Raw genomic sequence first — 25,933 nt, forward strand, 5'->3', positions numbered from 1 at the left:
ATCCACGATACACAGCATGGTTCCCAGATCCAAGGTGGCACCAGTGCCAAGTTGGGCTGGTTTTATAGTACCAAGTGTCTCCTGCAATCTGCCATCCAGAAGCGGGGCAGCTTACTTTTGTTTGCCAGAGAAATAGGCCTAGGTTTTTGTCTGGGGGCCTGTGGCTAGGAGTGGCCGGCTGGCTCCTAAGAATCCACGATACGCAGGATGTTTCCCAGACCCAAGGTGGCACCAGTGCCAAGTCGGGCTGGTTTGATAGTACCAAGTGGCTCCTGCAAACTCCATCAAAAAGTTGGCAGGCGTGTTTTGTTTTCCAGGGAACAGCGCCGTTGATTTTGTTTGGGGGCCTGTGGCTGGGAGTGGCCGGCTGGCTCCTTAGAATCCACGATACGCAGGATGGTTCCCAGACCCAAGGTGGCACCAGTGCCAAGTCGGGCTGGTTTGATTACACCAAGTGGCTCCTGCAATCTGCCATCCAGAAGTGAGGCAGCTAAGTTTTGTTTGCCAGAAAAAAGGGCCGTGGTTTTTGTTGGGGGCCTGTGGCTGGGAGTGGCCGGCTGGCTCCTTAGAATCCACCATACGCAGGATGGTTCCCAGACCCAAGGTGGCACCAGTGCCAAGTCGGGCTGTTTTTATAGTACCAAGTGCGTCCTGCAATTTGCCATCCAGAAGAGGGGCAGTGGAGTTTTGTTTGCCAGAGAATAGCGCCGTTGTTTGTGTTTGGGGGCTTGTGGCTGGGAGTGGCCGACTGGCGCCTTAGAATCTGTGTTACGCAGCATGGTTCCCAGACCAGAGGTGGCACCAGTGCCAAGTTGGGCTGGTTTGATAGTACCAAGTGGCTCCTGCAATCTGCCATCCAGAAGCGGGGCAGCTTACTTTTGTTTGCCAGGGAAACGGGCCGAGGTTTGTGTCTCAGGGCCTATGGCTGGGAGTGACCGCCTGGCTCCTGAAAAGCTACGATAGGCAGGATGGTGACCAGACCCATGGTGGCACCAGTGCCAAGTTGGGCTGGTTTGATAGTACCAAGTGGCTCCTGCAATCTGCCATCAAAAAGTTGGCAGGCGAGTTTGTTATCCAGGGAAAAGCGCCGTTGTTTGTGTTTGGGGGCCTGTGGCTGGGAGTGGCCGGCTGGCTCCTTAGAATCCATGATACGCAGGATGGTTCCCAGACCAGAGGTGGCACCAGTGCCAAGTCGGGCTGGTTTGATGGTGAAAAGTGGCTCCTGCAATCTGCCATCCAGAAGCGGGATAACTTACTTTTGTTTGCCAGGGAAACGGGCCGAGCTTTTTGTCTGGGGGCCTATGGCTGGGAGTGACCGGCTGGCTCCTGAAAAGCTACGATAGGCAGGATGGTGACCAGACCCATGGTGGCACCAGTGCCAAGTTGGGCTGGTTTGATAGTACCAAGTGGCTCCTGCAATCTGCCATCAAAAAGTTGGCAGGCGAGTTTTGTTTTCCAGGGAAAAGTGCCGTTGTTTGTGTTTGGGGGCCTGTGGGTTGGAGTGACCGGCTGGCTCCTTAGAATCCACGATACGCAGGATGGTTCCCAGACCAGAGGTGGCACCAGTGCCAAGTCGGGCCAGTTTGATGGTGCAAAGTGGCTCCTGCAATCTGCCATCCAGAAGCGGGGTAGCTTACTTTTGTTTGCCAGGGAAACGGGCCGAGTTTTGTGTCTGGGGGCCTATGGCTGCGAGTGACCGGCTGGCTCCTGAAAAGCTACGATAGGCAGGATGGTGTCCAGACCCATGGTGGCACCAGTGCCAAGTTGGGCTGATTTGATAGTACCAAGTGGCTCCTGCAATCTGCCATCAAAAAGTTGGCAGGCGAGTTTTGTTTTCCAGGGAAAAGCGCCGTTGTTTGTGTCTGGGGGCCTGTGGCTGGAGTGGCCGGCTGGCTCCTTACAATGAACGATACGCAGGATGGTTCCCAGAGCTGAGGTGGCACCAGTGCCAAGTCGGGCTAGTTTGATGGTGCAAAGTGGCTCCTGCAATCTGCCATCCAGAAGCGGGGTAGCTTACTTTTGTTTGCCAGGGAAACGGGCCAAAATATTTGTCTAGGGGCCTCTGGCTGGGGGTGGCTGGCTGGCTCCTGAAAAGCTACGATAGGCAGGATGGTGACCAGACCCATGGTGGCACCAGTGCCAAGTTGGGCTGGTTTGATAGTACCAAGTGGCTCCTGCAATCTGCCATCAAAAAGTTGTCAGGCGAGTTTTGTTTTCCAGGGAAAAGCGCCGTTGTTTGTATTTGGGGGCCTGTGGCTGGGAGTGGCCGGCTGGCTCCTTTGAACCCACGATACGCAGGATGGTTCCCAGACCCAAGGTGGCACCAGTGCCAAGTCGGGCTGGTTTGATACTACCAAGTGCGTCCTGCAATCTGCCATCCAGAAGCGGGGCAGCTTAATTTTGTTTGCCAGGGAAACGGGCCGTGGGTTTTGTTTGGGGGCCTATGGCTGAGAGTGGCCGGCTGGCTCCTGAAAATCCACGCTAGGCAGCATGGTTCCCAGATGCAAGGTGGCACCAGTGCCAAGTCGGGCTGGTTTGATGGTGCAAAGTGGCTCCTGCAATCTGCCATCCAGAAGCGGGGCAGCTGATTTTTGTTTGCCAGAGAAAAATTCCGTGGATTGTTTTTGGGGGCATATTGCTGGGAGTGGCCGGCTGGCTCCTTAAAATGCTCGATACGCATGATGGTTCCCAGGTCCAAGGTGTCACCACTACCAAGTCGGCCTGCGGTTTTAGTATCAAGTTCATCCTGCAATTTGCCATCCAGAAGAGGGGCAGTTGAGTTTTGTTTGCCAGAGAAACGGGCCGAGGTTTCTATTTGGGGACATATGGCTGAGAGTGGCCGGATGGCCCCTGAATATCCACGATACACAGCATGGTTCCCAGATCCAAGGTGGCACCAGTGCCAAGTTGGGCTGGTTTTATAGTACCAAGTGTCTCCTGCAATCTGCCATCCAGAAGCGGGGCAGCTTACTTTTGTTTGCCAGAGAAATAGGCCTAGGTTTTTGTCTGGGGGCCTGTGGCTAGGAGTGGCCGGCTGGCTCCTAAGAATCCACGATACGCAGGATGTTTCCCAGACCCAAGGTGGCACCAGTGCCAAGTCGGGCTGGTTTGATAGTACCAAGTGGCTCCTGCAAACTCCATCAAAAAGTTGGCAGGCGTGTTTTGTTTTCCAGGGAACAGCGCCGTTGATTTTGTTTGGGGGCCTGTGGCTGGGAGTGGCCGGCTGGCTCCTTAGAATCCACGATACGCAGGATGGTTCCCAGACCCAAGGTGGCACCAGTGCCAAGTCGGGCTGGTTTGATTACACCAAGTGGCTCCTGCAATCTGCCATCCAGAAGTGAGGCAGCTAAGTTTTGTTTGCCAGAAAAAAGGGCCGTGGTTTTTGTTGGGGGCCTGTGGCTGGGAGTGGCCGGCTGGCTCCTTAGAATCCACCATACGCAGGATGGTTCCCAGACCCAAGGTGGCACCAGTGCCAAGTCGGGCTGTTTTTATAGTACCAAGTGCGTCCTGCAATTTGCCATCCAGAAGAGGGGCAGTGGAGTTTTGTTTGCCAGAGAATAGCGCCGTTGTTTGTGTTTGGGGGCTTGTGGCTGGGAGTGGCCGACTGGCGCCTTAGAATCTGTGTTACGCAGCATGGTTCCCAGACCAGAGGTGGCACCAGTGCCAAGTCGGGCTGGTTTGATAGTACCAAGTGGCTCCTGCAATCTGCCATCCAGAAGCGGGGCAGCTTACTTTTGTTTGCCAGGGAAACAGGCCGAGGTTTGTGTCTCAGGGCCTATGGCTGGGAGTGACCGCCTGGCTCCTGAAAAGCTACGATAGGCAGGATGGTGACCAGACCCATGGTGGCACCAGTGCCAAGTTGGGCTGGTTTGATAGTACCAAGTGGCTCCTGCAATCTGCCATCAAAAAGTTGGCAGGCGAGTTTGTTATCCAGGGAAAAGCGCCGTTGTTTGTGTTTGGGGGCCTGTGGCTGGGAGTGGCCGGCTGGCTCCTTAGAATCCACGATACGCAGGATGGTTCCCAGACCAGAGGTGGCACCAGTGCCAAGTCGGGCTGGTTTGATGGTGAAAAGTGGCTCCTGCAATCTGCCATCCAGAAGCGGGATAACTTACTTTTGTTTGCCAGGGAAACGGGCCGAGATTTTTGTCTGGGGGCCTATGGCTGGGAGTGACCGGCTGGCTCCTGAAAAGCTACGATAGGCAGGATGCTGACCAGACCCATGGTGGCACCAGTGCCAAGTTGGGCTGGTTTGATAGTACCAAGTGGCTCCTGCAATCTGCCATCAAAATGTTGGCAGGCGAGTTTTGTTTTCCAGGGAAAAGTGCCGTTGTTTGTGTTTGGGGGCCTGTGGGTGGGAGTGACCGGCTGGCTCCTTAGAATCCACGATACGCAGGATGGTTCCCAGACCAGAGGTCGCACCAGTGCCAAGTCGGGCCAGTTTGATGGTTCAAAGTGGCTCCTGCAATCTGCCATCCAGAAGCGGGGTAGCTTACTTTTGTTTGCCAGGGAAACAGGCCGAGTTTTTTGTCTGGGGGCCTATGGCTGCGAGTGACCGCCTGGCTCCTGAAAAGCTACGATAGGCAGGATGGTGACCAGACCCATGGTGGCACCAGTGCCAAGTTGGGCTGATTTGATAGTACCAAGTGGCTCCTGCAATCTGCCATCAAAATGTTGGCAGGCGAGTTTTGTTTTCCAGGGAAAAGCGCCGTTGTTTGTGTTTGGTGGCCTGTGGGTGGGAGTGACCGGCTGGCTCCTTAGAATCCACGATACGCAGGATGGTTCCCAGACCCAAGGTGGCACCAGTGCCAAGTCGGGCTGGTTTGATACTACCAAGTGCGTCCTGCAATCTGCCATCCAGAAGCGGGGCAGCTTAATTTTGTTTGCCAGGGAAACGGGCCGTGGGTTTTGTTTGGGGGCCTATGGCTGAGAGTGGCCGGCTGGCTCCTGAAAATCCACGCTAGGCAGCATGGTTCCCAGATGCAAGGTGGCACCAGTGCCAAGTCGGGCTGGTTTGATGGTGCAAAGTGGCTCCTGCAATCTGCCATCCAGAAGCGGGGCAGCTGATTTTTGTTTGCCAGAGAAAAATTCCGTGGATTGTTTTTGGGGGCATATTGCTGGGAGTGGCCGGCTGGCTCCTTAAAATGCTCGATACGCATGATGGTTCCCAGGTCCAAGGTGTCACCACTACCAAGTCGGCCTGCGGTTTTAGTATCAAGTTCATCCTGCAATTTGCCATCCAGAAGAGGGGCAGTTGAGTTTTGTTTGCCAGAGAAACGGGCCGAGGTTTCTATTTGGGGACATATGGCTGAGAGTGGCCGGATGGCCCCTGAATATCCACGATACACAGCATGGTTCCCAGATCCAAGGTGGCACCAGTGCCAAGTTGGGCTGGTTTTATAGTACCAAGTGTCTCCTGCAATCTGCCATCCAGAAGCGGGGCAGCTTACTTTTGTTTGCCAGAGAAATAGGCCTAGGTTTTTGTCTGGGGGCCTGTGGCTAGGAGTGGCCGGCTGGCTCCTAAGAATCCACGATACGCAGGATGTTTCCCAGACCCAAGGTGGCACCAGTGCCAAGTCGGGCTGGTTTGATAGTACCAAGTGGCTCCTGCAAACTCCATCAAAAAGTTGGCAGGCGTGTTTTGTTTTCCAGGGAACAGCGCCGTTGATTTTGTTTGGGGGCCTGTGGCTGGGAGTGGCCGGCTGGCTCCTTAGAATCCACGATACGCAGGATGGTTCCCAGACCCAAGGTGGCACCAGTGCCAAGTCGGGCTGGTTTGATTACACCAAGTGGCTCCTGCAATCTGCCATCCAGAAGTGAGGCAGCTAAGTTTTGTTTGCCAGAAAAAAGGGCCGTGGTTTTTGTTGGGGGCCTGTGGCTGGGAGTGGCCGGCTGGCTCCTTAGAATCCACCATACGCAGGATGGTTCCCAGACCCAAGGTGGCACCAGTGCCAAGTCGGGCTGTTTTTATAGTACCAAGTGCGTCCTGCAATTTGCCATCCAGAAGAGGGGCAGTGGAGTTTTGTTTGCCAGAGAATAGCGCCGTTGTTTGTGTTTGGGGGCTTGTGGCTGGGAGTGGCCGACTGGCGCCTTAGAATCTGTGTTACGCAGCATGGTTCCCAGACCAGAGGTGGCACCAGTGCCAAGTCGGGCTGGTTTGATAGTACCAAGTGGCTCCTGCAATCTGCCATCCAGAAGCGGGGCAGCTTACTTTTGTTTGCCAGGGAAACAGGCCGAGGTTTGTGTCTCAGGGCCTATGGCTGGGAGTGACCGCCTGGCTCCTGAAAAGCTACGATAGGCAGGATGGTGACCAGACCCATGGTGGCACCAGTGCCAAGTTGGGCTGGTTTGATAGTACCAAGTGGCTCCTGCAATCTGCCATCAAAAAGTTGGCAGGCGAGTTTGTTATCCAGGGAAAAGCGCCGTTGTTTGTGTTTGGGGGCCTGTGGCTGGGAGTGGCCGGCTGGCTCCTTAGAATCCACGATACGCAGGATGGTTCCCAGACCAGAGGTGGCACCAGTGCCAAGTCGGGCTGGTTTGATGGTGAAAAGTGGCTCCTGCAATCTGCCATCCAGAAGCGGGATAACTTACTTTTGTTTGCCAGGGAAACGGGCCGAGCTTTTTGTCTGGGGGCCTATGGCTGGGAGTGACCGGCTGGCTCCTGAAAAGCTACGATAGGCAGGATGCTGACCAGACCCATGGTGGCACCAGTGCCAAGTTGGGCTGGTTTGATAGTACCAAGTGGCTCCTGCAATCTGCCATCAAAATGTTGGCAGGCGAGTTTTGTTTTCCAGGGAAAAGTGCCGTTGTTTGTGTTTGGGGGCCTGTGGGTGGGAGTGACCGGCTGGCTCCTTAGAATCCACGATACGCAGGATGGTTCCCAGACCAGAGGTCGCACCAGTGCCAAGTCGGGCCAGTTTGATGGTTCAAAGTGGCTCCTGCAATCTGCCATCCAGAAGCGGGGTAGCTTACTTTTGTTTGCCAGGGAAACAGGCCGAGTTTTTTGTCTGGGGGCCTATGGCTGCGAGTGACCGCCTGGCTCCTGAAAAGCTACGATAGGCAGGATGGTGACCAGACCCATGGTGGCACCAGTGCCAAGTTGGGCTGATTTGATAGTACCAAGTGGCTCCTGCAATCTGCCATCAAAATGTTGGCAGGCGAGTTTTGTTTTCCAGGGAAAAGCGCCGTTGTTTGTGTTTGGTGGCCTGTGGGTGGGAGTGACCGGCTGGCTCCTTAGAATCCACGATACGCAGGATGGTTCCCAGACCCAAGGTGGCACCAGTGCCAAGTTGGGCTGGTTTGATAGTACCAAGTGGTTCCTGCAATCTGCCATCCAGAAGCGGGGCAGCTTACTTTTGTTTGCCAGGGAAACGGGCCGAGGTTTTTCTCTGGGGGCCTATGGCTTGGAGTGACCGGCTAGGTCCTGAAAAGCTACGATAGGCAGGATGGTGACCAGATCCATGGTGGCACCAGTGCCAAGTTGGGCTGGTTTGATAGTACCAAGTGGCTCCTGCAATCTGCCATCAAAAAGTTGGCAGGCGAGTTTTGTTTTCCAGGGAAAAGCGCTGTGGTTTGTGTTTTGGGGCCCTGTGGCTGGGAGTGGCCGGCTGGCTCCTTAGAATCCACAATACGCAGGATGGTTCCCAGACCAGAGGTGGCACCAGTGCCAAGTCGGGCTGGTTTGATGGTGAAAAGTGGCTCCTGCAATCTGCCATCCAGAAGCGGGATAACTTACTTTTGTTTGCCAGGGAAACGGGCCAAGGTTTTTGTCTGGGGGCCTATGGCTGGGAGTGACCGGCTGGCTCCTGAAAAGCTACGATAGGCAGGATGGTGACCAGACCCATGGTGGCACCAGTGTCAAGTTGGGCTGGTCTGATAGTACCAAGTGGCTCCGGCAATCTGCCACCAAAATTTGGCAGGCGAGGTTTGTTTTCCAGGGAAAAGCGCCGTTGTTTTTGTTTGGGGGCCTGTGGGTGGGAGTGGCCAGATGGCTAATTAGAATCCACGATACGCAGCATGGTTCCCAGACCAGAGGTGGCACCAGTGCCAAGTCGGGCTGGTTTGATACTATCAAGTGCGTCCTGCAATCTGCCATCCAGAAGCGGGGTAGCTTACTTTTGATTGCCAGTGAAACGGGCCGAGGTTTGTGTCTGGGGGCCTATGGCTGGGAGTGACCGGCTGGCTCCTGAAAAGCTACGATAGGCAGGATGGTGACCAGACCCATGGTGGCACCAGTGCCAAGTTGGGCTGGTTTGATAGTACCAAGTGGCTCCTGCAATCTCCCATCAAAAAATTGGCAGGCGAGTTTTGTTTTCCAGGGAAAAGTGCCGTTGTTTCTGTTTGGGGGCCTGTGGCTGGGAGTGGCCGGCTGGCTCCTTAGAATCCACGATACGCAGGATGGTTCCTAGACCAGAGGTGGCACCAGTGCCAAGTCGGGCTAGTTTGATGGTGCAAAGTGGCTCCTGCAATCTGCCATCCAGAAGCGGGGCAGCTTACTTTTGTTTGCCAGGGAAACGGGCCGAGTATTGTTTCTGGGGGCCTATGGCTGCGAGTGACCGGCTGGCTCCTGAAAAGCTACGATAGGCAGGATGGTGACCAGACCCATGGTGGCACCAGTGCCTAGTTGGGCTGATTTGATAGTAGCAAGTGGCTCCTGCAATCTGCCATCAAAAAGTTGGCAGGCGAGTTTTGTTTTCCAGGGAAAAGCGCCGTTGTTTGTGTTTGGGGGCCTGTGGCTGGGAGTGGACGGATGGCTCCTTAGAACCACGATACGCAGGATGGTTCCCAGACCAGAGGTGGCACCAGTGCCAAGTCGGGCTGGTTTGATACTACCAAGTGGTTCCTGCAATCTGCCATCCAGAAGCGGGGCAGCTTACTTTTGTTTGCCAGGGAAACGGGCCGAGGTTTGTGTCTGGGGGCCTATGGCTGGGAGTGATCGCCTGGCTCCTGAAAAGCTACGATAGGCAGGATGGTGACCAGACCCATGGTGGCACCAGTGCCAAGTTGGGCTGGTTTGATAGTACCAAGTGGCTCCTGCAATCTGCCATCAAAAAGTTGGCAGGCGAGTTTGTTATCCAGGGAAAAGCGCCGTTGTTTGTGTTTGGGGGCCTGTGGCTGGGAGTGGCCGGCTGGCTCCTTAGAATCCACGATACGCAGGATGGTTCCCAGACCAGAGGTGGCACCAGTGCCAAGTCGGGCTGGTTTGATGGTGAAAAGTGGCTCCTGCAATCTGCCATCCAGAAGCGGGATATCTTACTTTTGTTTGCCAGGGAAACGGGCCGAGCTTTTTGTCTGGGGGCCTATGGCTGCGAGTGACCGGCTGGCTCCTGAAAAGCTACGATAGGCAGGATGGTGACCAGACCCATGGTGGCACCAGTGCCAAGTTGGGCTGATTTGATAGTACCAAGTGGCTCCTGCAATCTGCCATCAAAAAGTTGGCAGGCGAGTTTTGTTTTCCAGGGAAAAGCGCCGTTGTTTGTGTCTGGGGGCCTGTGGCTGGGAGTGGCTGGCTGGCTCCTTACAATGAACAATACGCAGGATGGTTCCCAGACCTGAGGTGGCACCAGTGCCAAGTCGGGCTAGTTTGATGGTGCAAAGTGGCTCCTGCAATCTGCCATCCAGAAGCGGGGTAGCTTACTTTTGTTTGCCAGGGAAACGGGCCGAGGTTTTTCTCTGGGGGCCTATGGCTGGGAGTGACCGGCTGGCTCCTGAAAAGCTACGATAGGCAGGATGGTGACCAGACCCATGGTGGCACCAGTGCCAAGTTGGGCTGATTTGATAGTACCAAGTGGCTCCTGCAAACTGCCATCAAAATATTGGCAGGCGAGTTTTGTTTTCCAGGGAAAAGCGCCGTTGTTTGTGTTTGGTGGCCTGTGGCTGGGAGTGACCGGCTGGCTCCTTAGAATCCACGATACGCAGGATGGTTCCCAGACCCAAGGTGGCACCAGTGCCAAGTTGGGCTGGTTTGATAGTACCAAGTGGTTCCTGCAATCTGCCATCCAGAAGCGGGGCAGCTTACTTTTGTTTGCCAGGGAAACGGGCCGAGGTTTTTCTCTGGGGGCCTATGGCTTGGAGTGACCAGCTAGGTCCTGAAAAGCTACGATAGGCAGGATGGTGACCAGATCCATGGTGGCACCAGTGCCAAGTTGGGCTGGTTTGATAATACCAAGTGGCTCCTGCAATCTGCCATCAAAAAGTTGGCCGGCGAGTTTTGTTTTCCAGGGAAAAGTGCCGTTGTTTGTGTTTGGGGGCCTGTGGGTGGGAGTGACCGGCTGGCTCCTTAGAATCCACGATACGCAGGATGGTTCCCAGACCAGAGGTCGCACCAGTGCCAAGTCGGGCCAGTTTGATGGTGCAAAGTGGCTCCTGCAATCTGCCATCCAGAAGCGGGGTAGCTTACTTTTGTTTGCCAGGGAAACGGGCCGAGTTTTGTGTCTGGGGGCCTATGGCTGCGAGTGACCGGCTGGCTCCTGAAAAGCTACGATAGGCAGGATGGTGACCAGACCCATGGTGGCACCAGTGCCAAGTTGGGCTGGTTTGATAGTACCAAGTGGCTCCGGCAATCTGCCTTCAAAATTTGGCAGGCGAGGTTTGTTTTCCAGGGAAAAGCGCCGTTGTTTTTGTTTGGGGGCCTGTGGGTGGGAGTGGCCAGATGGCTAATTAGAATCCACGATACGCAGCATGGTTCCCAGACCTGAGGTGGCACCAGTGCCAAGTCGGGCTGGTTTGATACTATCAAGTGCGTCCTGCAATCTGCCATCCAGAAGCGGGGTAGCTTACTTTTGTTTGCCAGGGAAACGGGCCGAGGTTTGTGTCTGGGGGCCTATGGCTGGGAGTGACCGGCTGGCTCCTGAAAAGCTACGATAGGCAGGATGGTGACCAGACCCATGGTGGCACCAGTGCCAAGTTGGGCTGGTTTGATAGTACCAAGTGGCTCCTGCAATCTCCCATCAAAAAATTGGCAGGCGAGTTTTGTTTTCCAGGGAAAAGCGCCGTTGTTTGTGTTTGGTGCCTGTGGCTGGGAGTGACCGGCTGGCTCCTTAGAATCCACGATACGCAGGATGGTTCCCAGACCCAAGGTGGCACCAGTGCCAAGTTGGGCTGGTTTGATAGTACCAAGTGGTTCCTGTAATCTGCCATCCAGAAGCGGGGCAGCTTACTTTTGTTTGCCAGGGAAACGGGCCGAGCTTTTTCTCTGGGGGCCTATGGCTTGGAGTGACCGGCTAGGTCCTGAAAAGCTACGATAGGCAGGATGGTGACCAGATCCATGGTGGCACCAGTGCCAAGTTGGGCTGGTTTGATAGTAGCAAGTGGCTCCTGCAATCTGCCATCAAAAAGTTGGCAGGCGAGTTTGTTATCCAGGGAAAAGCGCTGTGGTTTGTTTTTGGGGGCCTGTGGCTGGGAGTGGCCGGCTGGCTCCTTAGAATCCACGATACGCAGGATGGTTCCCAGACCAGAGGTGGCACCAGTGCCAAGTCGGGCTGGTTTGATGGTGAAAAGTGGCTCCTGCAATCTGCCATCCAGAAGCGGGGCAGCTGATTTTTGTTTGCCAGAGAAAAATTCCGTGGATTGTTTTTGGGGGCATATTGCTGGGAGTGGCCGGCTGGCTCCTTAAAATGCTCGATACCCATGATGGTTCCCAGGTCCAAGGTGTCACCACTACCAAGTCGGCCTGCGGTTTTAGTATCAAGTTCATCCTGCAATTTGCCATCCAGAAGAGGGGCAGTTGAGTTTTGTTTGCCAGAGAAACGGGCCGAGGTTTCTATTTGGGGACATATGGCTGAGAGTGGCCGGATGGCCCCTGAATATCCACGATACACAGCATGGTTCCCAGATCCAAGGTGGCACCAGTGCCAAGTTGGGCTGGTTTTATAGTACCAAGTGTCTCCTGCAATCTGCCATCCAGAAGCGGGGCAGCTTACTTTTGTTTGCCAGAGAAATAGGCCTAGGTTTTTGTCTGGGGGCCTGTGGCTAGGAGTGGCCGGCTGGCTCCTAAGAATCCACGATACGCAGGATGTTTCCCAGACCCAAGGTGGCACCAGTGCCAAGTCGGGCTGGTTTGATAGTACCAAGTGGCTCCTGCAAACTCCATCAAAAAGTTGGCAGGCGTGTTTTGTTTTCCAGGGAACAGCGCCGTTGATTTTGTTTGGGGGCCTGTGGCTGGGAGTGGCCGGCTGGCTCCTTAGAATCCACGATACGCAGGATGGTTCCCAGACCCAAGGTGGCACCAGTGCCAAGTCGGGCTGGTTTGATTACACCAAGTGGCTCCTGCAATCTGCCATCCAGAAGTGAGGCAGCTAAGTTTTGTTTGCCAGAAAAAAGGGCCGTGGTTTTTGTTGGGGGCCTGTGGCTGGGAGTGGCCGGCTGGCTCCTTAGAATCCACCATACGCAGGATGGTTCCCAGACCCAAGGTGGCACCAGTGCCAAGTCGGGCTGTTTTTATAGTACCAAGTGCGTCCTGCAATTTGCCATCCAGAAGAGGGGCAGTGGAGTTTTGTTTGCCAGAGAATAGCGCCGTTGTTTGTGTTTGGGGGCTTGTGGCTGGGAGTGGCCGACTGGCGCCTTAGAATCTGTGTTACGCAGCATGGTTCCCAGACCAGAGGTGGCACCAGTGCCAAGTTGGGCTGGTTTGATAGTACCAAGTGGCTCCTGCAATCTGCCATCCAGAAGCGGGGCAGCTTACTTTTGTTTGCCAGGGAAACGGGCCGAGGTTTGTGTCTCAGGGCCTATGGCTGGGAGTGACCGCCTGGCTCCTGAAAAGCTACGATAGGCAGGATGGTGACCAGACCCATGGTGGCACCAGTGCCAAGTTGGGCTGGTTTGATAGTACCAAGTGGCTCCTGCAATCTGCCATCAAAAAGTTGGCAGGCGAGTTTGTTATCCAGGGAAAAGCGCCGTTGTTTGTGTTTGGGGGCCTGTGGCTGGGAGTGGCCGGCTGGCTCCTTAGAATCCATGATACGCAGGATGGTTCCCAGACCAGAGGTGGCACCAGTGCCAAGTCGGGCTGGTTTGATGGTGAAAAGTGGCTCCTGCAATCTGCCATCCAGAAGCGGGATAACTTACTTTTGTTTGCCAGGGAAACGGGCCGAGCTTTTTGTCTGGGGGCCTATGGCTGGGAGTGACCGGCTGGCTCCTGAAAAGCTACGATAGGCAGGATGGTGACCAGACCCATGGTGGCACCAGTGCCAAGTTGGGCTGGTTTGATAGTACCAAGTGGCTCCTGCAATCTGCCATCAAAAAGTTGGCCGGCGAGTTTTGTTTTCCAGGGAAAAGTGCCGTTGTTTGTGTTTGGGGGCCTGTGGGTTGGAGTGACCGGCTGGCTCCTTAGAATCCACGATACGCAGGATGGTTCCCAGACCAGAGGTGGCACCAGTGCCAAGTCGGGCCAGTTTGATGGTGCAAAGTGGCTCCTGCAATCTGCCATCCAGAAGCGGGGTAGCTTACTTTTGTTTGCCAGGGAAACGGGCCGAGTTTTGTGTCTGGGGGCCTATGGCTGCGAGTGACCGCCTGGCTCCTGAAAAGCTACGATAGGCAGGATGGTGACCAGACCCATGGTGGCACCAGTGCCAAGTTGGGCTGATTTGATAGTAGCAAGTGGCTCCTGCAATCTGCCATCAAAATGTTGGCAGGCGAGTTTTGTTTTCCAGGGAAAAGCGCCGTTGTTTGTGTTTGGTGGCCTGTGGCTGGGAGTGACCGGCTGGCTCCTTAGAATCCACGATACGCAGGATGGTTCCCAGACCCATGGTGGCACCAGTGCCAAGTTGGGCTGGTTTGATAGTACCAAGTGGTTCCTGCAATCTGCCATCCAGAAGCGGGGCAGCTTACTTTTGTTTGCCAGGGAAACTGGCCGAGGTTTTTCTCTGGGGGCCTATGGCTTGGAGTGACCGGCTAGGTCCTGAAAAGCTACGATAGGCAGGATGGTGACCAGATCCATGGTGGCACCAGTGCCAAGTTGGGCTGGTTTGATAGTACCAAGTGGCTCCTGCAATCTGCCATCAAAAAGTTGGCAGGCGAGTTTTGTTTTCCAGGGAAAAGCGCTGTGGTTTGTGTTTGGGGGCCTGTGGCTGGGAGTGGCCGGCTGGCTCCTTAGAATCCACGATACGCAGGATGGTTCCCAGACCCAAGGTGGCACCAGTGCCAAGTCGGGCTGGTTTGATGGTGAAAAGTGGCTCCTGCAATCTGCCATCCAGAAGCGGGATAACTTACTTTTGTTTGCCAGGGAAACGGGCCAAGGTTTTTGTCTGGGGGCCTATGGCTGGGAGTGACCGGCTGGCTCCTGAAAAGCTACGATAGGCAGGATGGTGACCAGACCCATGGTGGCACCAGTGTCAAGTTGGGCTGGTTTGATAGTACCAAGTGGCTCCGGCAATCTGCCACCAAAATTTGGCAGGCGAGGTTTGTTTTCCAGGGAAAAGCGCCGTTGTTTTTGTTTGGGGGCCTGTGGGTGGGAGTGGCCAGATGGCTAATTAGAATCCACGATACGCAGCATGGTTCCCAGACCAGAGGTGGCACCAGTGCCAAGTCGGGCTGGTTTGATACTATCAAGTACGTCCTGCAATCTGCCATCCAGAAGCGGGGTAGCTTACTTTTGATTGCCAGTGAAACGGGCCGAGGTTTGTGTCTGGGGGCCTATGGCTGGGAGTGACCGGCTGGCTCCTGAAAAGCTACGATAGGCAGGATGGTGACCAGACCCATGGTGGCACCAGTGCCAAGTTGGGCTGGTTTGATAGTACCAAGTGGCTCCTGCAATCTCCCATCAAAAAATTGGCAGGCGAGTTTTGTTTTCCAGGGAAAAGCGCCGTTGTTTGTGTTTGGGGGCCTGTGGCTGGGAGTGGCCGGCTGGCTCCTTAGAATCCACGATACGCAGGATGGTTCCCAGACCAGAGGTGGCACCAGTGCCAAGTCGGGCTAGTTTGATGGTGCAAAGTGGCTCCTGCAATCTGCCATCCAGAAGCGGGGCAGCTTACTTTTGTTTGCCAGGGAAACGGGCCGAGTATTGTTTCTGGGGGCCTATGGCTGCGAGTGACCGGCTGGCTCCTGAAAAGCTACGATAGGCAGGATTGTGACCAGACCCATGGTGGCACCAGTGCCAAGTTGGGCTGATTTGATAGTAGCAAGTGGCTCCTGCAATCTGCCATCAAAAAGTTGGCAGGCGAGTTTTGTTTTCCAGGGAAAAGCGCCGTTGTTTGTGTTTGGGGGCCTGTGGCTGGGAGTGGACGGATGGCTCCTTAGAACCACGATACGCAGGATGGTTCCCAGACCAGAGGTGGCACCAGTGCCAAGTCGGGCTGGTTTGATGGTGAAAAGTGGCTCCTGCAATCTGCCATCCAGAAGCGGGATAACTTACTTATGTTTGCCAGGGAAACGGGCCGAGCTTTTTGTCTGGGTGACTATGGCTGGGAGTGACCGGCTGGCTCCTGAAAAGCTACGATAGGCAGGATGGTGACCAGACCCATGGTGGCACCAGTGCCAAGTTGGGCTGGTTTGATAGTACCAAGTGGCTCCTGCAATCTGCCATCAAAATGTTGGCAGGCGAGTTTTGTTTTCCAGGGAAAAGTGCCGTTGTTTGTGTTTGGGGGCCTGTGGGTGGGAGTGACCGGCTGGCTCCTTAGAATCCACGATACGCAGGATGGTTCCCAGACCAGAGGTCGCACCAGTGCCAAGTCGGGCCAGTTTGATGGTGCAAAGTGGCTCCTGCAATCTGCCATCCAGAAGCGGGGTAGCTTACTTTTGTTTGCCAGGGAAACGGGCCGAGGTTTGTGTCTGGGGGCCTATGGCTGGGAGTGACCGGCTGGCTCCTGAAAAGCTACGATAGGCAGGATGGTGACCAGACCCATGGTGGCACCAGTGCCAAGTTGGGCTGATTTGATAGTACCAAGTGGCTCCTGCAATCTGCCATCAAAAAGTTGGCAGGCGAGTTTTGTTTTCCAGGGAAAAGCGCCGTTGTTTGTGTCTGGGGGCCTGTGGCTGGGAGTGGCCGGCTGGCTCCTTACAATGAACAATACGCAGGATGGTTCCCAGACCTGAGGTGGCACCAGTGCCAAGTCGGGCTAGTTTGATGGTGCAAAGTGGCTCCTGCAATCTGCCATCCAGAAGCGGGGTAGCTTACTTTTGTTTGCCAGGGAAACGGGCCGAGGTTTTCTCTGGGGGCCTATGGCTGGGAGTGACCGGCTGGCTCCTGAAAAGCTACGATAGGCAGGATGGTGACCAGACCCATGGTGGCACCAGTGCCAAGTTGGGCTGATTTGATAGTACCAAGTGGCTCCTGCAATCTGCCATCAAAATGTTGGCAGGCGAGTTTTGTTTTCCAGGGAAAAGCGCCGTTGTTTGTGTTTGGTGGCCTGTGGCTGGGAGTGACCGGCTGGCTCCTTAGAATCCACGATACGCAGGATGGTTCCCAGACCCAAGGTGGCACCAGTGCCAAGTTGGGCTGGTTTGATAGTACCAAGTGGTTCCTGCAATCTGCCATCCAGAAGCGGGGCAGCTTACTTTTGTTTGCCAGGGAAACGGGCCGAGGTTTTTCTCTGGGGGCCTATGGCTTGGAGTGACCAGCTAGGTCCTGAAAAGCTACGATAGGCAGGATGGTGACCAGATCCATGGTGGCACCAGTGCCAAGTTGGGCTGGTTTGATAGTACCAAGTGACTCCTGCAATCTGCCATCAAAAAGTTGGCCGGCGAGTTTTGTTTTCCAGGGAAAAGCGCTGTGGTTTTTGTTTGGGGGCCTGTGGCTGGGAGTGGCCGGCTGGCTCCTTAGAATCCACGATACGCAGGATGGTTCCCAGACCTCAGGTGGCACCAGTGCCAAGTCGGGCTGGTTTGATACTATCAAGTGCGTCCTGCAATCTGCCATCCAGAAGCGGGATAACTTACTTTTGTTTGCCAGGGAAACGGGCCGAGGTTTGTGTCTGGGGGCCTATGGCTGGGAGTGACCGGCTGGCTCCTGAAAAGCTACGATAGGCAGGATGGTGACCAGACCCATGGTGGCACCAGTGCCAAATTGGGCTGGTTTGATAGTACCAAGTGGCTCCTGCAATCTCCCATCAAAAAATTGGCAGGCGAGTTTTGTTTTCCAGGGAAAAGCGCCGTTGTTTTTGTTTGGGGGCCTGTGGGTGGGAGTGGCCGGCTGGCTCCTTAGAATCCACGACACGCAGGATGGTTCCCAGACCAGAGGTGGCACCAGTGCCAAGTCGGGCTAGTTTGATGGTGCAAAGTGGCTCCTGCAATCTGCCATCCAGAAGCGGGGTAGCTTACTTTTGTTTGCCAGGGAAACGGGCCGAGTATTGTTTCTGGGGGCCTATGGCTGCGAGTGACCGGCTGGCTCCTGAAAAGCTATGATAGGCAGGATGGTGACCAGACCCATGGTGGCACCAGTGCCAAGTTGGGCTGGTTTGATAGTACCAAGTGGCTCCTGCAATCTGCCATCAAAATGTTGGCAGGCGAGTTTTGTTTTCCAGGGAAAAGCACCGTTGTTTGTGTTTGGGGGCCTGTGGCTGGGAGTGGACGGATGGCTCCTTAGAATCCACGATACACAGCATGGTTCCCAGACCAGAGGTGGCACCAGTGCCAAGTCAGGCTAGTTTGATGGTGCAAAGTGGTTCCTGCAATCTGCCATCCAGAAGCGGGGCAGCTTACTTTTGTTTGCCAGGGAAACGGGCCGAGGTTTGTGTCTGGGGGCCTATGGCTGGGAGTGACCGGCTGGCTCCTGAAAAGCTACGATAGGCAGGATGGTGACCAGACCCATGGTGGCACCAGTGCCAAGTTGGGCTGGTTTGATAGTACCAAGTGGCTCCTGCAATCTGCCATCAAAAAGTTGGCAGGCGAGTTTTGTTTTCCAGGGAAAAGCGCCGTTGTTTGTATTTGGGGGACTGTGGCTGGGAGTGGCCGGCTGGCTCCTTAGAATCCACGATACGCAGGATGGTTCCCAGACCAGAGGTGGCACCAGTGCCAAGTTGGGCTGGTTTGATAGTACCAAGTGCGTCCTGCAATCTACCATCCAGAAGCGGGGCAGCTTACTTTTGTTTGCCAGGGAAACGGGCCGAGGTTTGTGTCTCAGGGCCTATGGCTGGGAGTGACCGGCTGGCTCCTGAAAAGCTACGATAGGCAGGATGGTGACCAGATCCATGGTGGCACCAGTGCCAAGTTGGGCTGGTTTGATAGTACCAAGTGGCTCCTGCAATCTGCCATCAAAAAGTTGGCAGGCGAGGTTTGTTTTCCAGGGAAAAGCGCCGTGGTTTGTGTTTGGGGGCCTCTGGCTGGGAGTGGCCGGCTGGCTCCTTAGAATCCATGATACGCAGGATGGTTCCCAGACCAGAGGTGGCACCAGTGCCAAGTCAGGCTGGTTTGATGGTGAAAAGTGGCTCCTGCAATCTGCCATCCAGAAGCGGGATGACTTACTTTTGTTTGCCAGGGAAACGGGCCGAGGTTTTTGTCTGGGGGCCTATGGCTGGGAGTGACCGGCTGGCTCCTGAAAAGCTACGATAGGCAGGATGGTGACCAGACCCATGGTGGCACAAGTGCCAAGTTGGGCTGGTTTGATAGTACCAAGTGGCTCCTGCAATCTGCCATCAAAAAGTTGGCAGGCGAGTTTTGTTTTCCAGGGAAAAGTGCCGTTGTTTGTGTTTGGGGGCCTGTGGGTGGGAGTGACCGGCTGGCTCCTTAGAATCCACGATACGCAGGATGGTTCCCAGACCCAAGGTGGCACCAGTGCCAAGTCGGGCTAGTTTGATGGTGCAAAGTGGCTCCTGCAATCTGCCATCCAGAAGCGGGGTAGCTTACTTTTGTTTGCCAGGGAAACGGGCCGAGTTTTGTGTCTGGGGGCCTATGGCTGCGAGTGACCGGCTGGCTCCTGAAAAGCTACGATAGGCAGGATGGTGACCAGACCCATGGTGGCACCAGTGCCAAGTTGGGCTGATTTGATAGTAGCAAGTGGCTCCTGCAATCTGCCATCAAAAAGTTGGCAGGCGAGTTTTGTTTTCCAGGGAAAAGCGCCGTTGTTTGTGTCTGGGGGCCTGTGGCTGGAGTGGCCGGCTGGCTCCTTACAATGAACGATACGCAGGATGGTTCCCAGAGCTGAGGTGGCACCAGTGCCAAGTCGGGCTAGTTTGATGGTGCAAAGTGGCTCCTGCAATCTGCCATCCAGAAGCGGGGTAGCTTACTTTTGTTTGCCAGGGAAACGGGCCGAAATATTTGTCTAGGGGCCTCTGGCTGGGGGTGGCTGGCTGGCTCCTGAAAAGCTACGATAGGCAGGATGGTGACCAGACCCATGGTGGCACCAGTGCCAAGTTGGGCTGGTTTGATAGTACCAAGTGGCTCCTGCAATCTGCCATCAAAAAGTTGTCAGGCGAGTTTTGTTTTCCAGGGAAAAGCGCCGTTGTTTGTATTTGGGGGCCTGTGGCTGGGAGTGGCTGGCTGGCTCCTTTGAACCCACGATACGCAGGATGGTTCCCAGACCCAAGGTGGCACCCTTGCCAAGTCGGGCTGGTTTGATACTACCAAGTGCGTAGTGCAATCTGCCATCCAGAAGCGGGGCAGCTTAATTTTGTTTGCCAGGGAAACGGGCCGTGGGTTTTGTTTGGGGGCCTATGGCTGAGAGTGGCCGGCTGGCTCCTGAAAATCCACGCTAGGCAGCATGGTTCCCAGATGCAAGGTGGCACCAGTGCCAAGTCGGGCTGGTTTGATGGTGCAAAGTGGCTCCTGCAATCTGCCATCCAGAAGCGGGGCAGCTGATTTTTGTTTGCCAGAGAAAAATTCCGTGGATTGTTTTTGGGGGCATATTGCTGGGAGTGGCCGGCTGGCTCCTTAAAATGCTCGATACGCATGATGGTTCCCAGGTCCAAGGTGTCACCACTACCAAGTCGGCCTGCGGTTTTAGTATCAAGTTCATCCTGCAATTTGCCATCCAGAAGAGGGGCAGTTGAGTTTTGTTTGCCAGAGAAACGGGCCGAGGTTTCTGTTTGGGGACATATGGCTGAGAGTGGCCGGCTGGCCCCTGAATATCCACGATACACAGCATGGTTCCCAGATCCAAGGTGGCACCAGTGCCAAGTTGGGCTGGTTTGATAGTACCAAGTGTCTCCTGCAATCTGCCATCCAGAAGCGGGGCAGCTTACTTTTGTTTGCCAGAGAAATAGGCCTAGGTTTTTGTCTGGGGGCCTGTGGCTAGGAGTGGCCGGCTGGCTCCTAAGAATCCACGATACGCAGGATGTTTCCCAGACCCAAGGGGGCACCAGTGCCAAGTCGGGCTGGTTTGATAGTACCAAGTGGCTCCTGCAAACTCCATCAAAAAGTTGGCAGGCGTGTTTTGTTTTCCAGGGAACAGCGCCGTTGATTTTGTTTGGGGGCCTGTGGCTGGGAGTGGCCGGCTGGCTCCTTAGAATCCACAATACGCAGGATGGTTCCCAGACCCAAGGTGGCACCAGTGCCAAGTCGGGCTGGTTTGATTACACCAAGTGGCTCCTGCAATCTGCCATCCAGAAGTGAGGCAGCTAAGTTTTGTTTGCCAGAAAAAAGGGCCGTGGTTTTTTGTTGGGGGCCTGTGGCTGGGAGTGGCCGGCTGGCTCCTTAGAATCCACCATACGCAGGATGGTTCCCAGACCCATGGTGGCACCAGTGCCAAGTCGGGCTGGTTTGATAGTACCAAGTGGCTCCTGCAATCTGCCATCCAGAAGCGGTGCAGTTGAGTTTTGTTTGCCAGAGAAAAGGGCCGTGGGTTGTGTTTGGGGGCATATGGCTGGGAGTGGCCGGCTGTCTCATTAAAAAGATCGATACGCAGGATGGTTCCCAGACCCAAGGTGGCACCAGTGCCAAGTCGGGCTGTTTTTATAGTACCAAGTGCGTCCTGCAATTTGCCATCCAGAAGAGGGGCAGTGGAGTTTTGTTTGCCAGAGAATAGCGCCGTTGTTTGTGTTTGGGGGCTTGTGGCTGGGAGTGGCCGACTGGCGCCTTAGAATCTGTGTTACGCAGCATGGTTCCCAGACCAGAGGTGGCACCAGGGCCAAGTTGGGCTGGTTTGATAGTACCAAGTGGCTCCTGCAATCTGCCATCCAGAAGCGGGGCAGCTTACTTTTGTTTGCCAGGGAAACGGGCCGAGGTTTGTGTCTCAGGGCCTATGGCTGGGAGTGACCGGCTGGCTCCTGAAAAGCTACGATAGGCAGGATGGTGACCAGACCCATGGTGGCACCAGTGCCAAGTTGGGCTTGTTTGATAGTACCAAGTGGCTCCTGCAATCTGCCATCAAAAAGTTGTCAGGCGAGTTTTGTTTTCCAGGGAAAAGCGCCGTTGTTTGTATTTGGGGGCCTGTGGCTGGGAGTGGCCGGCTGGCTCCTTTGAACCCACAATACGCAGGATGGTTCCCAGACCCAAGGTGGCACCAGTGCCAAGTCGGGCTGGTTTGATACTACCAAGTGCGTCCTGCAATCTGCCATCCAGAAGCGGGGCAGCTTAATTTTGTTTGCCAGGGAAACGGGCCGTGGGTTTTGTTTGGGGGCCTATGGCTGAGAGTGGCCGGCTGGCTCCTGAAAATCCACGCTAGGCAGCATGGTTCCCAGATGCAAGGTGGCACCAGTGCCAAGTCGGGCTGGTTTGATGGTGCAAAGTGGCTCCTGCAATCTGCCATCCAGAAGCGGGGCAGCTGATTTTTGTTTGCCAGAGAAAAATTCCGTGGATTGTTTTTGGGGGCATATTGCTGGGAGTGGCCGGCTGGCTCCTTAAAATGCTCGATACGCATGATGGTTCCCAGGTCCAAGGTGTCACCACTACCAAGTCGGCCTGCGGTTTTAGTATCAAGTTCATCCTGCAATTTGCCATCCAGAAGAGGGGCAGTTGAGTTTTGTTTGCCAGAGAAACGGGCCGAGGTTTCTGTTTGGGGACATATGGCTGAGAGTGGCCGGCTGGCCCCTGAATATCCACGATACACAGCATGGTTCCCAGATCCAAGGTGGCACCAGTGCCAAGTTGGGCTGGTTTGATAGTACCAAGTGTCTCCTGCAATCTGCCATCCAGAAGCGGGGCAGCTTACTTTTGTTTGCCAGAGAAATAGGCCTAGGTTTTTGTCTGGGGGCCTGTGGCTAGGAGTGGCCGGCTGGCTCCTAAGAATCCACGATACGCAGGATGTTTCCCAGACCCAAGGTGGCACCAGTGCCAAGTCAGGCTGGTTTGATAGTACCAAGTGGCTCCTGCAAACTCCATCAAAAAGTTGGCAGGCGTGTTTTGTTTTCCAGGGAACAGCGCCGTTGATTTTGTTTGGGGGCCTGTGGCTGGGAGTGGCCGGCTGGCTCCTTAGAATCCACGATACGCAGGATGGTTCCCAGACCCAAGGTGGCACCAGTGCCAAGTCGGGCTGGTTTGATTACACCAAGTGGCTCCTGCAATCTGCCATCCAGAAGTGAGGCAGCTAAGTTTTGTTTGCCAGAAAAAAGGGCCGTGGTTTTTGTTGGGGGCCTGTGGCTGGGAGTGGCCGGCTGGCTCCTTAGAATCCACCATACGCAGGATGGTTCCCAGACCCAAGGTGGCACCAGTGCCAAGTCGGGCTGGTTTGATAGTCCCAAGTGGCTCCTGCAAACTGCCATCCAGAAGCGGGGCAGCTGAGTTTTGTTTTCCAGGGAAATGGGCCATTGTTTGTGTTTGGGGGCCTGTGGCTGGGAGTGTTCGGCTGGTTCCTGAATATGTACGATACGCAGGATTGTTCCCAGACCCAAGGTGGCACCAGTGCCAAGTCGGGCTGGTTTGATGGTGCAAAGTGGCTCCTGCAATCTGCCATCCAGAAGCGGGGCAGCGGATTTTTGTTTCCATGAGAAATGGTCCGTGGTTTGTTTTTGGGGGTATATGGCTGGGCCTGGCCGGCTGGCTCCTTAAAAAGCTCGATATGGAGGATGGTTCCCTGACACAAGGTGGCACCAGGGCCACGTCGGGCGGTTTTCGTAGTACAAAGTGCGTCCTAAAATTTGCCATCCAGAAGAGGGGCAGTTGAGTTTTGTTTGCCAGAGAAAAGGTCCGTGGTTTGTTTTTGGGGGCATATGGCTGAGAGTGGCTGGCTGGCCCCTGAAAATCCACGATACACAGGATGGTTCCCAGACCCAAGGTGGCACCTGTGCCAAGTCGGGCTGATTTGATAGTACTAAGTAGCTCCTGCAATCTGCCATCCAGAAGCGGGGCAGCTTACTTTTGTTTCCCAGGGAAACGGGCCGAGGTTTGTGTTTGGGGGCCTATGGCTGAGAGTGACCGGCTGGCTCCTGAAAAGCTACAATAGGCAGGATGGTGACCAGACCCATGGTGGCACCAGTGCCAAGTTGGGCTGGTTTGATAGTACCAAGTGGTTCCTGCAATCTGCCATCCAGAAGCAGGGCAGCTGAGTTTTGTTTGCCAGAGAAAAGGGCCTTGGTTTGTGTTTGGGGGCATATGGCTGGGTGTGGCCAGCTGGCTCCTTAAAATGCACGATATGCAACATGGCTCCCAGACCCAAGGTGGCACCAGTGCCAAGTTGGGCTGGTTTGATAGTACCAAGTGGCTCCTGCAATCTTCCATGATCACGTGGAGAAATACTTTCTGGTTTCAGCCTCATGCTCTTTCTTCTCTCCCTCAACTTCTCTATCACCTCTCATCTGGTTCACATGCGCTGTCTTCAAGGTCCACAGGCTACTTTTCACAGAATCTTCTGGCCTGATGAAGTAAGAATGATGAATAGAACAGAGCTGGGATCTATTTTCCAGTTTGGATAAAATGCATTCTGCACACAAATCCAAGGAGAACGTGCTGCCCCAATGCCCAGAAAATCTTTCACTCCTGCTAGTGTTCTACGTCAACCGCAACTTAGTCTGAAAGAAAAGCTTTTTCTCTGAGAGCATCTGAGAGGTTTGCATGAAGCACTGATATCTGACATATGCAATTTTGAATAGGAGAGGAAAAAGAAAATGGCAAGGAGTTTTTAATTTTAGTGGTTTCAATTTTAATTTCCGTGCACTTTTTCAAAACTTGTCAGCTCAAATGCCCATCAACATCTTTTAGTCATCTGTAAGTCAGTATTCATATAAAATGTGCTTCAAATCCAAAGAATTTCAAATTTGCACTCCAAGCTTCTATGCCTAGATTTATGATTTCCTACACATATTAGATGAAAGGAAGGCCTTTTTTACTGTGGGAGTGCTGGAACACTGGAACAGGTTGCCCAGAGAAGTTGTGGGTGTCCCATCCCTGAAAGTATTCAAGGTCACCTTGGACGGGGCTTGGAGCAGCAACAAAGGAGAAGCTTGATGGTAGAGAAACAAAGTCGGACTATAGAAGAAACTCGGATTGAAGTATAGGATCAAGTTTTCTCTCAGCTCTTGGGGTAAATTCAAAGTTGTACAAAATGACATTTATCTGTGCTATTCACTACTGTAACAGAAAGTTTCATGAAAACTGTACAGAAGATAGTAAATTTTAAAAGAGATAAGAATTACAGCATAAAATCCATGGGATAGGTTACAACATGAGACACTCTCTAAGAGAAAATCTCTTTGTTTCAGCACTTCATCGGGGTAAGATTTCATGAAGTGCCAAAGAAGGCGGCAAAATATCATTCGGGACATTATTTACTGGAATTCAGCCTGGCCATTAGTAGGAACTGCCTTTGAACATATCATGTAGATATACCACACACACTTTCCCTTCACTGAAAAATTACTGTTTACAACAAATAAGCAATTGACGATCAAAATTGATTGAAAGCATCTTAAACATGTCAAGTATTTCATTGTAGATGATCTGTGATCCAAATGCTTCTTCCACCTTCGAGAGGGACAGAAGAATTCTTCCATATCATGATGGTTTAAAATTGTATCAACCAATGTTTTCTGCTGAAAAGATATCATCTATTTTTTTCTATTTTTGGAAGAAAATATTCCTAGACATACAACAGGTGAGAACTAAGTAATTTTAAAGAAACAAATGAAATGAAAATATTCTGTAAATAGAATGAAATGAAAAGCTGTGTTTTAAATAGGAGCTAAATATTAAACAGAATTTTTGTACCAGGCATTTGAATTACTGCACCAGCTCTTTTGCCCATCAAGAGAGGCATTTAGCATTTCAGTCTTTTCCAAGGTGTTCATGATCTGCTATGCTGATCTCTGTGTGTGCCTAGGTGTGTGTGGAGGGGGGGGCATATGAAGGGGAGTGTGTATGTTTGCTTTACAATTGTTGTGGCAGATTCATGCCTCAGCTCCACATTTTGTTTTAAAAAGGTCACACCGAGTGGATATGAAGTTTACTATCAACAAGAGATCGATTCCCAAATCATCCATTTGACTCTCCCTTATAAATCATGTGCTTTGTTGCATATTTTATCAAATATACTTTCAAGCCAGATGGAGGAAGGAGGATGTGGGAATCCCTCCACCATCTTGCAACTTTTATGTAAGTAGGTTTTCAAGAAAATCATCATTTCTCTTTTAAATATGTCTGGAACAGGCATGATGGTAGTGTCAACCTGTTGGAGTTTTTGTTGCTGGAAGAAGTTGTACAAAAGGATTGGTTTTTACATTGACCAGTTACTGAATCAAGCGCAGGAATACATTGGAAATTTAGCTGGGGGTTCCTTTTCCCAGCAGACTACTTCTAGAACGAGCTTGTACACTGAAGCTGACTCTTTTGCTCTCTTTTTGTTTCTTTCCTATTTTCTTGGCTTCTTTGCCACTATCTAGACAATTTTGGAACTTTGTTCCCAACTAAAATGGTTTCAATAGTCTGATTGTGATCATACATTTTTACAAGGAATTTTTAAAATCTTTCCTCGAGTCCAGAAAGTCAAGGACTTAGATCTTTTTCTTCCCTTATCAATATTGCCATGAAATTGATAAATAAAGACCAACTCTTTATTTTTGTTTTTAACCCACGTAGATAATTCCCATCCATTAATCCATTTTGTGGACCAATAGCTGCCATTCTGATGGAAGCTGTCACT

The sequence above is a fragment of the Melospiza melodia genome, chromosome 2 (assembly GCF_035770615.1).
Source record: "Melospiza melodia melodia isolate bMelMel2 chromosome 2, bMelMel2.pri, whole genome shotgun sequence".
NCBI lineage: Eukaryota > Metazoa > Chordata > Aves > Passeriformes > Passerellidae > Melospiza > Melospiza melodia.